Source organism: Procambarus clarkii, chromosome 1, assembly GCF_040958095.1.
Source record: "Procambarus clarkii isolate CNS0578487 chromosome 1, FALCON_Pclarkii_2.0, whole genome shotgun sequence".
NCBI lineage: Eukaryota > Metazoa > Arthropoda > Malacostraca > Decapoda > Cambaridae > Procambarus > Procambarus clarkii.
The window spans coordinates 30,102,342-30,119,283 of record NC_091150.1 but is presented as its reverse complement, the minus strand read 5'-3'; the positions used below and the strand labels follow the sequence as shown (position 1 = coordinate 30,119,283).

The 16,942-nt window shown below is 38.2% G+C and overlaps 1 long non-coding RNA gene across 1 annotated transcript; it reads left to right on the top strand.

The window, feature by feature from the left end:
- The first annotated feature begins 4,958 nt into the window (after window positions 1–4,958).
- On the top strand, window positions 4,959–12,457 carry LOC138358273 (uncharacterized). Its single transcript, XR_011225307.1, has 3 exons — window positions 4,959–5,108; window positions 7,706–7,822; window positions 12,150–12,457. It is a non-coding gene; the product is annotated as an uncharacterized lncRNA (long non-coding RNA).
- Window positions 12,458–16,942: the final 4,485 nt, after the last annotated feature.

Below are 16,942 nucleotides of genomic sequence, written 5' to 3'. Positions count from 1 at the left end.
CATTTGTCCCAAACATTCCATGCAGGTTTCAAAATGTCCCAAACATCCCAATATCGAGGCCTGAGCCATATTTTGGAGCCAAATTATGGCTCTCTGCACGTATTCGCAGTTTTAAGTTACGACTTTTTATACCCAACATAAGCCAAGTACTGAAAGCGGCGTTTGGTCACATTTGTCCCAAACCTCCCTCCAGTTTCCAAAATATCCCAAACATCCCAATTTCGAGGCCTGAGCCATATTTTGGAGCCAAATTCTGGCTCTCTGCACGTATTCGCAGTTTGATATTACGACTTATTATACCCAACATATGCCAAGTACTTGATGCGGCAGTGAGTCACATTTTGCACAACCTCCCCTACAGTTTTCAAAATATCCCAAACATCCCAATTTCGAGGCCTGAGCCATATTTTGGAGCCAAATTTAAGCTCTCTGTACGTATTCGCATTTTGAAATTACAACTTTTTATACTGAACATATGCCAAGTACTGAAAGCAGCGTTTGGTCACATTTGTCCCAAACCTCTCTCCAGTTTTCAAAATATTCCAAACATCCCAATTTCGAGGCCTGAGCAATATTTTGGAGCCAAATTCTGGCTCTCTGCACGTATTCGCAGTTTTAAATTACGACTTTTTATACCAAACATATGCCAAGTACTGAAAGCGGCGTTTGGTCACATTTGTCCCAAACCTCCCTCCAGTTTTCAAAATATCCCAAACATCCCAGTTTCGAGGCCTGAGCCATATTTTGGAGCCAAATTCTGGCTCTCTGCACGTATTCGCAGTTTCATATTACGAATTTTATACCCAACATATGCCAAGTACTGAAACCGGCAGTGAGTCACATTTTGCACAAACTCCCGTTCAGTTTTCAAAATATCCCAAATATCCCAATTTCGAGGCCTGAGCCATATTTTGGAGCCAAAATCTGGCTCTCTGCAAGTATTCGCAGTTTGAAATTGCGAATTTTTTATACCCTATATATGCCAAGTGCTGAAAGCGGCGTTTTGTCACATTTGTCCCAAACCTCCCTCCAGTTTTCAAAATATCCCAAACATCCGAATTTCGAGGCCTGAGCCATATTTTGGGGCCAAATTCTGGCTCTCTGCACGTATTCGCAGTTTGAAATTGCTACCTTTTTATACCCAACTCCCCTGCAGTTCTCGAAATATCCCAAATATCCCAATTTCGAGGCCTGAGCCATATTTTGGGGCCAAATTCTGGCTCTCTGCACGTATTCGCAGTTTGAAATTGCGACTTTTTATACCCAACATATGCCAAGTACTGAAAGCGGCAGTGAGTCAAATTTTGCACAAACTCCCCTGCAGTTCTCGAAATATCCCAATTTCGAGGCCTGAGCCATATTTTGGGGCCAAATTCTGGCTCTCTGCACGTATTCGCAGTTTGAAATTGCGACTTTTTATACCCAACATATCCCAAGTACTGAAAGCGGCATTTGGTCATATTTGTCCCAAACTCCCCTGCAGTTTTCAAAATATCCCAAACTTCTCAATTTCGAGGCCTGAGTCATATTTTGGAGCCAAATTCTGGCTCTATGCTCGTATTCGAAGTTTGATATTACGACTTTTTATACCTAACATATACCAAGTCCTGAAAGCGGCAGTGAGTCACATTTTGCACAAACTCCCCTGCAGTTTTCAAAATATCCCAAATATCATAATTTCGAGGCCTGAGCCATATTATGGAGCCAATTTCTGGCTCTCTGCACGTATTCGCAGTTTGAAATTGCGACTTTTTTATACCAACATATGCCAAGTACTGAAAGCAGCTTTTGGTCACATTTGTCCCAAACCTCCCTCCAGTTTTTAAAATATCCCGTAAATCCCAATTTCGAGGCCGGAGCCATGTTTTGGAGCCAAATTCTGGCTCTCTGCACGTATTCGCAGTTTGATATTTCGACTTCTTATACCCAACATATGCAAAGTATTGGACGCAGCAGTGAGTCACATTTTGCACAAACTCCCCTGCAGTTTTCAAAATATCCCAAACATCTCAATTTCTAGGCCTGAGCCATTTTTTGGAAACAAATTCTGGCTCTCTGCACGTATTCGCAGTTTGAAATTACGACTTTTTTATACCCAACATATGCGAAGTACTGAAAGCGGCGTTTGGTCACATTTGTCCCAAACATTCCATGCAGGTTTCAAAATGTCCCAAACATCCCAATATCGAGGCCTGAGCCATATTTTGGAGCCAAATTATGGCTCTCTGCACGTATTCGCAGTTTTAAGTTACGACTTTTTATACCCAACATATGCCAAGTACTGAAAGCGGCGTTTGGTCACATTTGTCCCAAACCTCCCTCCAGTTTCCAAAATATCCCAAACATCCCAATTTCGAGGCCTGAGCCATATTTTGGAGCCAAATTCTGGCTCTCTGCACGTATTCGCAGTTTGATGTTACGACTTTTTATACCCAACATATGCCAAGTACTTGATGCGGCAGTGAGTCACATTTTGCACAACCTCCCCTACAGTTTTCAAAATATCCCAAACATCCCAATTTCGAGGCCTGAGCCATATTTTGGAGCCAAATTCAAGCTCTCTGTACGTATTCGCATTTTGAAATTACAACTTTTTATACTGAACATATGCCAAGTACTGAAAGCGGCGTTTGGTCACATTTGTCCCAAACCTCTCTCCAGTTTTCAAAATATTCCAAACATCCCAATTTCGAGGCCTGAGCAATATTTTGGAGCCAAATTCTGGCTCTCTGCACGTATTCGCAGTTTTAAATTACGACTTTTTATACCAAACATATGCCAAGTACTGAAAGCGGCGTTTCGTCACATTTGTCCCAAACCTCCCTCCAGTTTTCAAAATATCCCAAACATCCCAGTTTCGAGGCCTGAGCCATATTTTGGAGCCAAATTCAGGCTCTCTGCACGTATTCGCAGTTTCATATTACGAATTTTATACCCAACATATGCCAAGTACTGAAACCGGCAGTGAGTCACATTTTGCACAAACTCCCCTTCAGTTTTCAAAATATCCCAAATATCCCAATTTCGAGGCCTGAGCCATATTTTGGAGCCAAAATCTGGCTCTCTGCAAGTATTCGCAGTTTGAAATTGCGAATTTTTTATACCCTATATATGCCAAGTGCTGAAAGCGGCGTTTGGTCACATTTGTCCCAAACCTCCCTCCAGTTTTCAAAATATCCCAAACATCCGAATTTCCAGGCCTGAGCCATATTTTGGGGCCAAATTCTGGCTCTCTGCACGTATTCGCAGTTTGAAATTGCTACCTTTTTATACCCAACTCCCCTGCAGTTCTCGAAATATCCCAAATATCCCAATTTCGAGGCCTGAGCCATATTTTGGGGCCAAATTCTGGCTCTCTGCACAACCTGTCCTCTTAAAAAGAACGTCAACATTTGCCGTTTGACTCTACGGCTGTTTTTGGACGTTATTTTGTGTAAAACAACGTCTATTTTCGCTTCCATGTTATACAATGACTGTTATCTCTTGTTATACAATGAAATACCACACTCTTATTATTCTATAACTCACTGACTATGCTCTGATATTTGTTCTTCAAGTAAAAATATATATATTTTTGCCTTAATTAGGCCATAATCCAGAAAATTCCAGCCTATCGCTCTTTATATTTAGGAAAACATCTAATAAATTTGGAAATGAATTTTTCGTTCGCCGACAGTTGCCTGTTACTATTTAACCCTCTATGCTTTAATGTCGCTGGTCATTGTGACTTTCCCAGGATTTATATAGGTTTTGTAGTAGCATTTAGTCAGACTACAGTAATTTAACTAATGGGAAACCTCTATAGTTGTCGTAAATTAATAATAATCATTTATCAAATAATAAATTAGCAAACATATGCAACATTTTATGTTACGACTTTTCGGGTAGGCCGTTCTGTTTGTTTACAACCCCAATGGTTCAAAATACACAATACTTTTAATATATAAGTGACTAAGTATGCTCTAATATATGGTCCTCAATGAAAATTATCGTTTTTTTTTGTTAATTTGTCCATAATGAATAAGATTCCTTACTGTTGATCTTTATATTAAGAAAAACATCTAAACAAATTGGTATTGTGTTTTCGTTCAGATAAAGTTTCCAGATACTATTTCCTAGTTATCAATTAATGTAGGTGGTTATTTTAATTCGCGGCTACCAGGGGCTTTCTCCCATTATACAATATAAATGTACTCACTAACTATTCTCTGGTATCTGTTCTTCAAGTAAAATTACCTATTTTTTTGTTTAATTAGTCCATAATTCATAAAATTCCTTCAGGTCGATCTTTATATTTAGAAAAACATCTAATCAATTTGGAATTTAATTTTTCGTTCACCTACAGTTACCAGCTACTATTTCATTGTTATATTTTATATCGCTGGTCATTACAATTTTCCAAGAATTTAAACAGCTAAACAGCAAGTAGCATCTTGTTAGAGTACAGGAATTTAACTATGGAGAACCTCGATAGCTGCCGAAAATTATTAATGATTATATATGTAATTTAAAATAATGAATTATATACCATTTCTTATGTTACGTCTTTGGCGGGTAGGCGGTTCTGCGGGTTTACAACCGAATTGTTTAAAAATCACACTATTTTAAATGTATGAGTCACTAGTATGCTCTGATATATGTTCTGCAATGAAAATAAAGATTGTTTTGTTGTTAATTACTCCATAAATGTGTAATGTGTTAATTCAGTCTAAAATCTTTTTGCAACGTTTATATGCGATTTACGTAGCTGGAAACTACCTAATATTTAAAAATAATAGTTACAACATTCTATTAATATATAATGTTGAAATAAATATCACACAAAGTCTGTATATCTGTTTTTAGATGTCTTATAAAAAAATTTTTTAAATAGTATTAATGATGTTTGTGAATCTTGAGTAAAAATTATGTTATTTATTATTAATCTAATTGTTATTATTTTAAGTAAAAGAATTGCAAGTATTCGCATAACCACGGGATCTCTGTTTGTGTATGAATGCACGGATTTGTTTTTGTTATGAGAGGGACGCCTTAGAAAGCATGGTGTAGGCCACCTGTGGCTCGCATCCGATCCCACGATCGTCGTCGCCCCTAAATCAACACAACAGGTATTTAGTATTTACGATTATAATAAGTAATATTTCTTTTATAATAATATTGCAGCAGGTGGTGTAGTGGTAGGACACTCGCCTGGCGTTCCGCGAGCGCTATGTCATGGGTTCGTATCCTGGCCGGGGAGGATTTACTGGGCGCAAATCCTAAACTGTAGCCTCTGTTTAACGCAACAGTAAAATGTGTACTTGGATGAAAAAACGATTCTTCGCGGCGGGGATCGTATTCCAGGGACCTGCCCGAAACGCTACTCGTACTAGTGGCTGTACAAGAATGTAACAACTCTTGTATATATCTCAGGTTAGGGGCTAGGCATTTACACTCTTAGGTCAGCAAACTAGCTAGAAGGTTAGACTATTAGACTCCACTGGTCAATCGGGGCCCTGCATGACTCAGCTTATCCTAACCTAGCCCAGCTTAAACCATCTTAGCATAGTTCATTCTAGCTGTGCATAGTGCTTGCACAGCCTTGCTTATCCTAGTTTACCTCTTCCTAGCCTACCGTAGCCAAGCCTATCCTAGTATACCCTTACCTAGTCTTGCCTAGCCTAACCCTGCCTTGCTTTTAAACATGACCAGTCCTTCCTACCCTAGCCAAGCCCTGACCAGCTAAGCCAAGCCAATCCCTGCCAAGATTTAGCATAGCCTAAGGAGGCCTGGTCGACGACCGGGCCGCGGGGACACTAAGCCCCGGAAGCACCTCAATGTAGCCTCAAGGTAGGTAGCCTTGCCTTTTTATTAATATATAGAGAGTACCACCTCTGGTTGAGTATGTAGGAACCCTCCACTTATAGGGTTGAGGGTTCCATATATATATATATATGCGGAAAATCCACAGAGAAATATGCAATGAGGTGAACGTTTCGGCTTTGTTAAAGCCTTTGTCAACACCAGACTGACCTAACGCAACTGATCTAACTGATCCCGTGGTCAGTCTGGTGTTGACAAAGGCTTTAACAAAGCCGAAACGTTCACCTCATTGCATATTTCTCTGTGGAATTTCCGCATATATATATATATATATATATATATATATATATATATATATATATATATATATATATATATATATATATATATATATATATATATATATGCGGAAAATCCACAGAGAAATATGCAATGAGGTGAACGTTTCGGCTTTGTTAAAGCCTTTGTCAACACCAGACTGACCACGGGATCAGTTAGATCAGTTGCGTTAGGTCAGTCTGGTGTTGACAAAGGCTTTAACAAAGCCGAAACGTTCACCTCATTTCATATTTCTCTGTGGATTTTCCGCATAAAATGATCAGTGTTTTGTGATCGTCAATTGCATATATATATATATATATATATATATATATATATATATATATATATATATATATATATATATATATATATATATATATATATAATATAAATAATGTGTGTGTAAACATGCCACGTGTGTGTAAATCACAAAAATTAACACTTGATGAAGAATGTGACAGTGTCAGACCACGGAGGAAGAATTGAAACAGGAATTTCCTTAAGTACTTTCATATATTAATACATCTTCAGAAGGAATAATTTTTTATATAAATTAAATTAAAAAAAATCATTCCTCCATGGTCTGACAGTCATATATATATATATATATATATATATATATATATATATATATATATATATATATATATATATATATATATATATATATATATATATATATATATATATAATGTGTGTGTGTGTGTGTGTGTGTACTCACCTAGTTGTGCTTGCGGTGGTTGAGCTCTGGCTCTTTGTCCCGTATGTATGTATTCATATATGTATATATATATATATATATATATATATATATATATATATATATATATATATATATATATATATATATATATATATATATATAATATTTTATATATCCTGCCTGAAATGCTGCGTGTACTAGTGGCTTTACAAGATAGTTCTTATAAAGATAGCATTTTGTGGTTATTCTCTATATCTGGTTCACCTAACAGTAAATAAGTACCTGGGAGTTAGACAGCTGCTATGGGCTGCTTCCTAGGGATGTGTGTGTGTGTTTATATTCATGTTGAATTTTACAAAGTAGGAAGAGAGATGTTTGTAAAAAAAAAAATCAAATATTTTTGAAAGTATAAGTAGATTTGATATTTTTCTTTAATTGTTTATGTCTGCTGTCTCGCCTCCTTTATAAAATGGCATCATTCTTGCTTTTTTAAGGATATCAGGAAAAGTAAGGCACTCCAGAGATTTGTTGACTCCTTCCTAGTGTTGCCTAGCCCAGCCCAGCCTAGACAAGGCAGGCTGGGCATCCTAGCCTCACGCAGCTTAGCCCCAACCTACATGTAGCATCCCAGTCCATCCTAAGTGATCATTACCTTACTGGCTGTGTTTTCTCTTCAGCCCTGAATGTAATGTGGTGGAACATAAGCAGATACATATCAGGTCTTAGAGAATCTGTACTTCATACATTTCTTAATAATGTCTCACAAATATTTAAATAATTAAAAAAAAATTGTATAATAACTTCATATTATTCTTGCAATTTATTTTTGCATTTTTTTTATACAAAATTTACATTTTAAAAGATTACCTCAATTTTTAGATTGATGACTTGAAGACTACAGTGCCATCCACAGCAAATCATGGTCTTAAAATATCTCCTAGCAATGACGAGACCAATTTTCACAGAGATCAAATTTTTGCTAAGCAGTAGTCACAGGTAAATATATATTATATATATAATATTATATATATAATATTATATATATAAAATTTACTACTTCATTGCTCAAAGCACCTTCAGACATTCTGAGAGTTGTGCTATTTTATTAAAAAATTAATTAGGCTATATTTTAATGTTTTGTAATGTTTTCATTACTTTTTTTGTTTTGAAATATAAATTGTTGAGTTTTGAAACATTTTGACATTAACTATACCTGAATATTTATAAACAAAAAAATACCAGAACTATGTCCTTGACAATTGCACTAAGAAGTCTTTGCCAAAATCAGGTGCTCAGTGCAGTAGTTAAAAACTTAAAAGTTGTACCACCTCTGGTGCAAGATTAGGGACCCATAGCCTCAGAGAAGAAAATAGAGAGTACTCAGAGAAGGCCTTGAATAATAGGCAGGCTGTTTGTGTGTGTTTCGACGGTAAGCTTGCTGACACCAAATGTAGTTACCTAAGTGTAGTTACAGGATTAGAGCTACGCTCGTGGTGTCCCGTCTACCCAGCACTCTTTGTCACATAATGCTTTGAAACTACTGATGGTCTTGGCCGCCACCACCTTCTCACTTAACTTGTTCCAACTGTGTACCACTCTGTATGCGAAAGGAATTTTTTTTATATTTCTTTGGCATCTTTGTTTAGTTAGTTTAAATCTATGACCTTTTGTTCTTGAAGTTCCAGGTCTCGGGAAATCTTCCCTATCGATTTTATCAATTCCTGTTACTATTTTGTACATAGTGATTTTATCACCTCTTTTTGTTGTCTTCTAGTTTTGGCATATATAATGCCTCTGACCTCTCCACATAGCTCTTGCCCTTTAGTTCTGGGAGCCACTTAGTAGCATGTCTTTGCACCTTTTCCAGTTTGTTGATGTGCTTCTTAAGATATGGGCACCACACAACCGCTGCATATTCTAGCCTTGGCCGAACAAAACTCGTGAACAATTTCTTTAGTATTTCGCCATCCATGTATTTAAACAAAATTCTGAAGTTAGAAAGCGTGGCATAGGCTCCTCACACAACGTTCTTTATGTGGGCCTCAAGTGATAGTTTTCTATCTAGAATCAACCCTAGACCTCTTTCTTTTATCAGAATTATATAAAGATTTCTCACATAATTTGTAGGTTGTGTGGGATCTATGTTCTATTCCACATTCCATAACATGGCATTTATTCACATTAAATTTCATTTGCCAAGTGGTGCTCCATATATTTATTTTGTCCAGGTTTTCTTGAAGGGCATGACAATCATCTAAATTTCTTATCCATCCCATTATCTTAGCATCATCAGCAAACATGTTTATATAATTCTGTATTCCAACTGGTAGATCATTTATGTAGACAATGAACATTTCTGGTGCATGTACTGTGGTACTCCACTTGTGACACTTCTCCAGTCCGATTGCCTCTGATTACTGCCCTCATTTTTCTATCAGTCAGAAAATTTTTCAGCCATGTTAGAAGCTTACCTGTCACCCATCCAAAATTTTCTAGTTTCCAGAACAACCTCTTATGTGGAACTCTGTCGAAAGCCTTTTTTATGTCTAGATAGATGCAGTCGAACCAACTACCTTTTTCCTTTAAAATCTCTGTGGCTCAATCATAGAAACTGAGTAAATTCGATACACAGGATCTTCCAGATCGAAAACAATACTGTCTGTGTGATATTATATAATTTCTCTCCAGGTGTTCTACCCATTTAGTTTTTATTATTTTTTTTTTCAATCTTTTCACTGTTACACTTGTCAATGATTCAGGTCTATAACTGAGAGAGGTGGGGTCTTCCCTGTTGCCACTTTTGTAGATTGGAACTATGTTAGCCTTTTTCCACATGTTTGCTATGACTCCTGTACACAGGGATGCCTGAAAGATCAGGTGAAGTGGAAGGCTGAGCTCAGATGCACATTCTCTCAGAACCCATGGTGAAACTCCATCTGGACCAACTGCTTTGTTCTTACTTAGCTACTTTAGCATATTTTCCACTTCATCTCTAGACACCTCTATACGCTCTATGATGTTCTCAGAAATTCTTATTGTGTCTGGTTCTCTTAAGATTTCATTTTGTATAAACACACTTTGGAACTTTTGGTTTAATGTTTCAGACATTGCATTATCATTTTCTGTGAATCTGTTTCCTATTTTCAACCTCTGGATATTATCCTTTACCTGCAATTTGTTGTTTATGAATTTCTAGAATAGGCCCAGTTCTGTTTTACATTTATCCATTATCCCTTTTTAAAAATTTCTTTCTGCCTCTTCCCTTACTGCTGTATAGTTGTTTCTCGCATCTTTGTATCGCTGGTATGATTGGGGGTTTGGCTTCTTTCTATTTTGATACCTGCTTGATGGGGTTCTGCTCTTCTACCCCCCAAGCCCGGCCCGAGGCCAGGCTCGACTTGTGAGAGTTTGGTCCACCAGGCTGTTGCTTGGAGCGGCCCGCAGGGCCACATACCCACCACAGCCCGGCTGATCCGGAACTTCTCTTAGAAAACAGTCCAGTTTTCTCCTGAAGATGTCCACGGTTGTTCCGGCAATATTTCTTATAGTCGCTGGGAGGACGTTGAACAACCGCGGACCTCTGATGTTTATACAGTGCTCTCTGATTGTGCCAGTGGCACCTCTGCTCTTCACTGGTTCAATCTTGCATTTTTTTCCATATCGTTCACTCCAGTACGTTGTTATTTTACTGTGTAGATTTGGGACCTGGCCCTCCAGTATCTTCCATGTGTATATTATTTGGTATCTCTCTCGTCTCCTTTCTAGAGAGTACATTTGGAGAGCTTTGAGACGATCCCAATAATTTAGGTGTTTTATCTCGTCTATGCGTGCCGTATATGTTCTCTGTATTCCCTCTATTTCAGCAATCTCTCCTGCTCTGAAGGGGGAAGTGAATACTGAGCAGTACTCGAGACGGGACAACATAAGTGACTTGAAGAGTACAACCATTGTGATGGGATCCCTGGATTTGAAAGTTCTCATAATCCATCCGATCATTTTTCTGGCCGACGCAATATTTGCTTGGTTATGCTCCCTAAACGTTAGATCGTCGGACATCATTATTCCCAAATCCTTGACATGCTGTTTTTCTACTATGGGAAGATTCGATTGTGTTTTGTACCCTGTATTATGTTTCAGATCCTCATTTTTGCCGTACCTGAGTACCTGAAATTTATCACTGTTAAACATCATGTTATTTTCTGCTGCCCAATCGAAAACTTTGTTGACATCTGCTTGTAGTTTTTCAATGTCTTTCATTCCATGTTTGTGTCTTTTGGTCTGTGGCCCTCTCTCAATTTCTGTTGAACCAATCCTGTTTTCTGGCCCTGCATCTCTGTTTTGGTATGAATGTTTGTGTGCCTTCATTGTATATTTTGCAAAATTTGGCATACATTTAATTTACTTCCCTGTCTAGCAACAAGTCTGCCTAATTACTTATTAAAAAAAATTTGAAGTTCCCCATAGTGACCTCTCTCTCTTGAAATCAAGTTTATCAACTGTTTCAATGTCCCCATTTTCTGTGTGTGTGTGTTTGGAGGCTAAGCTTGCTGATACCATGTGTGTGTGTGTGTGTGTGTGTTTGGAGGCTAAGCTTGCTGATACCATGTGTGTGTGTGTGTTTGCAGGCTAAGCTTGCTGATACCATGTGTGTGTGTGTGTTTGGAGGCTAAGCTTGCTGATACCATGTGTGTGTGTGTGTTTAGAGGCTAAGCTTGATGATACCATGTGTGTATTTGGAGGCTAAGTTTGCTGATACCATGTGTGTGTGTGTGTGTTTGGAGGCTAAGCTTGCTGATACCGTGTGTGTGTGTGTGTGTTTGGAGGCTAAGCTTGCTGATACCATGTGTGTGTGTGTGTTTGGAGGCTAAGCTTGCTGATACCATGTGTGTGTGTGTGTTTGGAGGCTAAGCTTGCTGATACCATGTGTGTGTGTGTGTTTGGAGGCTAAGCTTGCTGATACCATGTGTGTGTGTGTGTGTTTGGAGGCTAAGTTTGCTAACACCGTGTGTGTACTCACCTGTTTATATAATAATAGGGGTGTGTACCACCTCTGGTGCAATTGTAGGGACCCACAGCCTTGAAGAAAATAGAGTATTCAGAGAAAAGCTTGTGGATTCTCACTGAACACTAATCTTTTCTTCTCCTATCACCCTTCTTATTTTGTTTTATGCTGTATTCTATTATATATCATATAAATACATAGCCAAATGGCAATATTTATTATGTCTATACAAAAAGAAGACATCCACTTTATTTTTTTTCTCTCCTTTGTTTCTATGTGGATTTTGTTGTGACTAATGATTCTCCTCCTTCCCATCAACAGGTCATCCTCACTGGGCTTGCTCGGCTTTTGTGTTACTGTGAGGGTGCCATCATCGTTTACCCTTCAAGACTGACTCATGCTGGCATTGCATTTGTGGACTTCCCTTCACAGTAAACAGTCCTTCTCCATATGGTGATTGTCCAGGGCAAGCTGGGTGTGACTGCCATCTTGGAGAAGCAGGGTCTTTTAATATGAAGAATCTTCCGTCTTCTCTACTTACGCCAGCTTGTGCCGGCCTTGCATTCTTGTTACTTCATGGCCCTTGGGCCTTTTTTATTTATTTTACATAATAAATTTTTTTATTAATACCCGTGTTTCACAAGAGATCCTTAACATTTTAAGCACCAATTGTATTGACTAATGTACGTCTTGTAACCTTTAAGACATAAATAGACAAGACATAGATAAATGAGTGAATAATGCTGAGTGACTAGGTTAGGGCGAGGAACATAGTTCAGTGTCTGGCTTTGGAAGAATGCCTACTGTTTTAGAAACCTTATTGCCATGATCATAATCGTATGGGTTAAAAAGCATTTGTTGTCACTCCTACACTGTGGCTTGTTGAGCTTGAAACCTTTGCTCCTTGTTCGTGTTACATCTGACCTTTTGAAGAAATTGTATGAATCAATATCCTCCAAATTGTTCAGTATTTTAAAGGTTTCGCTCTATTACTCTCTCATTTGCATATATCTAAGCATATAGATTAGATATAGATTTAGATTAGATTTTTTAGTCAGGTAAAGGTACATACATTGCAGATGAGTTACAAAGGGAAAGACATTGACTAGAGTTCACTAGCTCTATTGGAAGAGAAACGTCTGCAAGACAAGTGTGGGCAAAAATTAAGGTAGCAGCGGCTCACAACGACCCCCAACGGCTTCATTTTGTATCTTCTCCAACTTGCCCATCCTACCTTTACCAAAACAAGAAATGACAGGTGCAGCATAATCAATAAGAAATCTTACAGTACTCAAGTACATCATTCGTAGCACTTGGACTCCCACTCCTTTCCACAGCATGCCAAGGCCTTCAGAGGTTGTAATCTCTTCCGACATTGAGTCAACAGTCTGTTCATCTCAGTTTCCAAACTCTCATAGGTATATCCAACATATATGCCTAAATATTTATATATATTAACTCTATATTTTTACCGTTTATTTCCAATATAATGGGCCTCCGACTTCTACATTCAAACTTTAGTTTTGTCTTCATTAACCACTAGTCCCATGTGGTGACACTGGTTTCCGAAATTGTCCAACACTGTTTGAATCTTTGAAATATCTTTGCCCTGAAACAAAATATCATCAGCATATATGATTGAAGTTACCCAATTTGAGTATTTCTCAGATGCTATCTTATTCATTAGTACATTAAACAGGGTGAGACTCAACACTCCTCCCTGAGGTGTGCAGAGTTCTTGACCTTGATACCTTGAACCATACAACCTTGATACCACACCTGAGCCTTCCTTTCCTGAAGATAATCCCCTATCCAGCGCAATAATCTCCCTTCAACACCAAGACCAGCTAATTCATATAAAATAACCTCTTTGTTGGCTTTATCAAAAGCTCCTTATAAATCAATAAAAATTCTATAATAATCATTACCATTAGCTAGACATTTAATAATACAGTCAGAGGTACTTTTTCCTCTGAGGAACCCGAAAAATTATTAGACAGCTGATCACCTATTATATACAAAAGTTTATTTAAAATGATCCTCTCCATCATTTTACAAAAACACGAGGTTAAAGACACAGGTCTGTACTCTCCATTGGCTTTAGGGATAAGGATGATCATAGTTCTTTTTCATTTACTGGGAATTCTGCCCTCTTTATAACTAATATTAAAGAGGTCTAACAGCGGGCTTTTCGTCATAATGGCAAGTTCATTAAGTATTTCATAAGTTACTCCATCCTCCCCAGGGGGCGGTAGATTTCCCAACTTTAATCGCCGTTATTAGTTCTTCTCTGGTAATACCTGTGCAAGTGACATCACCACTGTTACCTGCTGTAAGTATAAAATCCTTTCTTAGATCTTTCCAAGAATCAAAAGACTCTCTCGTTACAGCGGGTAATTAAATGAACTAAGTTTGGCAGCTTCCGCCCATTTATTTACGAGACCTTTTGCAATTCCTTACTGGTCAGGATGTGCAACAAAATTATGCTTTTTACCCCTTATTTCATTTATGTCTTGCCAGATTTCCTTCAAGTTTGTTACTCCTAACTTTCTCTGCAAACTCCTGCCAATACTTGCTCCAAATTTCCATTCTCTTCTCCGCACACTTTTATGGGGGGATGCTTTTCTATACCAGATGTTTTCCGGTTCAATGTTGCATTAAATACATCTACCTCCTTAATTAAATCTTAATAAAATGCTTCTGCCGAATCTGGCTTATAAGTATCATACCAAGACTTAATATGACCAACAAGACCCCTTAATTCTCCCTTATTAAACTTTAAGCTTTTCCTCTGAAGGCAGGCATGCTTTTTATCTAGTTTAAGCTGTATTTGTAATGCAAAATCTCTTAGCATTTCATCCACAGTAAGACAATTCTCCTCTATGCCCTCAGCATTTATCAAACAAGCATAATCTAATCTCCCTTCCCTCAGATGAGGAGAGGGCTCGCCCAGCAGTTGAACATCTTCATGTTCAACATGTTCATCTTCATGTTCAGAATGTTACCATCCCTATCCCCAGTTTCCTGGAGTGCTGCTATGTTAATATTCTCTCTAAGAGTATAATAGTGTACATCCACCGCTCTAGTTTTTAATCCATTAACGTTCCAAGATAATATTATCAATCTACTTTCATCCATGAACTCCGTAATATTTTTTCTTTCTCCTCACTTGCACAACTACTACTAACATCGAAGGTAATAGTATTCATATCTATTTTCTTTGTTATTTCTGTATACCTTTTTACTTTAACGAAGGTACCCCCCAGGTGTAGGGAGGAATGATCTTTTCCAGGTATATTTTGAAAATCAGCATCGTTTTGCCACGTACCGCTTCGGTGGGTATGCGGTTCCATGAGTTAATAACTCTGTGGGTGAAAAAGTATCTCCTGTAACTGGTAACTGGCTATTCAGACGAAGGACTTCGGGTAGATGTAGTTTACATGGACCTGAACAACGGTCGTAGTCTGCTGTCTGCTCTGTGTCGAGGCTGTAGCGTCTTGGGTCGATTAGAACTGTACACGCCGAGTGCTACATTCTTGACTGGAGATTGTACTGTGTGCTATTCGATTGATTGATGAAGATTAAGCCACTCAAGAGGTGACACGGGCATGAATACCCCGTAAGTGGTGGCCCTTTTGAGCCATTACCAGTATCAAGAGCTGATACTGGAGATCTGTGGAGGTGCGACTGCACCCTGCGTGACGGGAGATGTCTCCCGTGTGGTGTGTGCTATTCTGATTTATTTATAAAGATTAAGCCACCCAAGAGGTGGCACGGGCATGAATAGCCCGTAATGTGCTATTCTCAAGTCGCTTGCTTATGTACGGTGACGACACCTCACAGTAAGATATAGAAGGGTGGAAAACCGTTACCTGTAAATAGGGATAGGATTAATGCTTGTGTAATTAGTTATGCCATTATGATGATGAGATAATGGAGTATATGGATTACTCGATCACTACATCACCTTCAACTATTACTAGGGGAACTATTCCATGGTCCAGCGATTTTCTGAAAAGGAGTTTCACTGGCAAGCATAGTGAATTAAGAGCATAAGAATAAAGGTAACTGCAGAAGGCCTATTGGCCCATACGAGGCAGCTCCTATCTATAACCACCCAAACCCACTCATATACATGTCCAACCCACGCTTGAAACAATCGAGGGACCCCACCTCCACCACGTTACGCGGTAATTGGTTCCACAAATCAACAACCCTGTTGCCAAACCAGTATTTACCCAAGTCTTTCCTAAATCTAAACTTATCCAATTTATACCCATTGTTTTGTGTTCTGTCATGTGTTGATACTTTTAATACCCTACTAATATCCCCTTTGTTATGTCCATTCATCCACTTGTAAACCTCTATCATATCACCCCTAACTCTTCGCTTTTCCAGTGAATGCAATTTAAGCTTTGTTAATCTTTCTTCATATAAAAGATTTCTATTTTGGGGAATTAACTTAGTCACCCTACTCTAGACACGTTCAAGTGAATTTATATTCATTCTATAATATGGCGACCAAAACTGAACTGCATAATGTAAATGGGGCCTAACCAGAGCAAGATATAGCTGAAGAACCACACCAGGTGTCTTGTTACTAACACTTCGATTAATAAATCCCAGTGTCCTATTTGCCTTATTACGAGCATTCATGCATTGATCCTTTTGTTTTAAATTCTTACTAATCATAACTCCCAGATCCCTTTCACAATCTCAACACCATCTAGCTCGTATCTTGTAACTATTATCATTACCTAGTCTCAAAACTTTACATTTATCAGCATTAAACTGCATCTGTCAATCTTTTGACCATTTCAAAACCCTATTTAGATCAACTTGAAGTGATAGTGAGTCTTCTTCCGTGTTAATTTCCCTACCTATTTTTGTATCATCTGCAAATTTGCAAATGTTGCTACTCAACATAAGAACACAAGAACACAAGAACAAAGGCAACTGCAGAAGGCCCACCGGCCCATACGAGGCAGCTCCTACCTACAACCACCCAATTAATTTGCCAGTTCCTTTACGACTTGGGACTTAAATCCATTTACACTTTGGGCTTCTGAGTCTTTTAGTTTGTCAATGCTCTTCCTGATTGTGTCGCGTGTAAT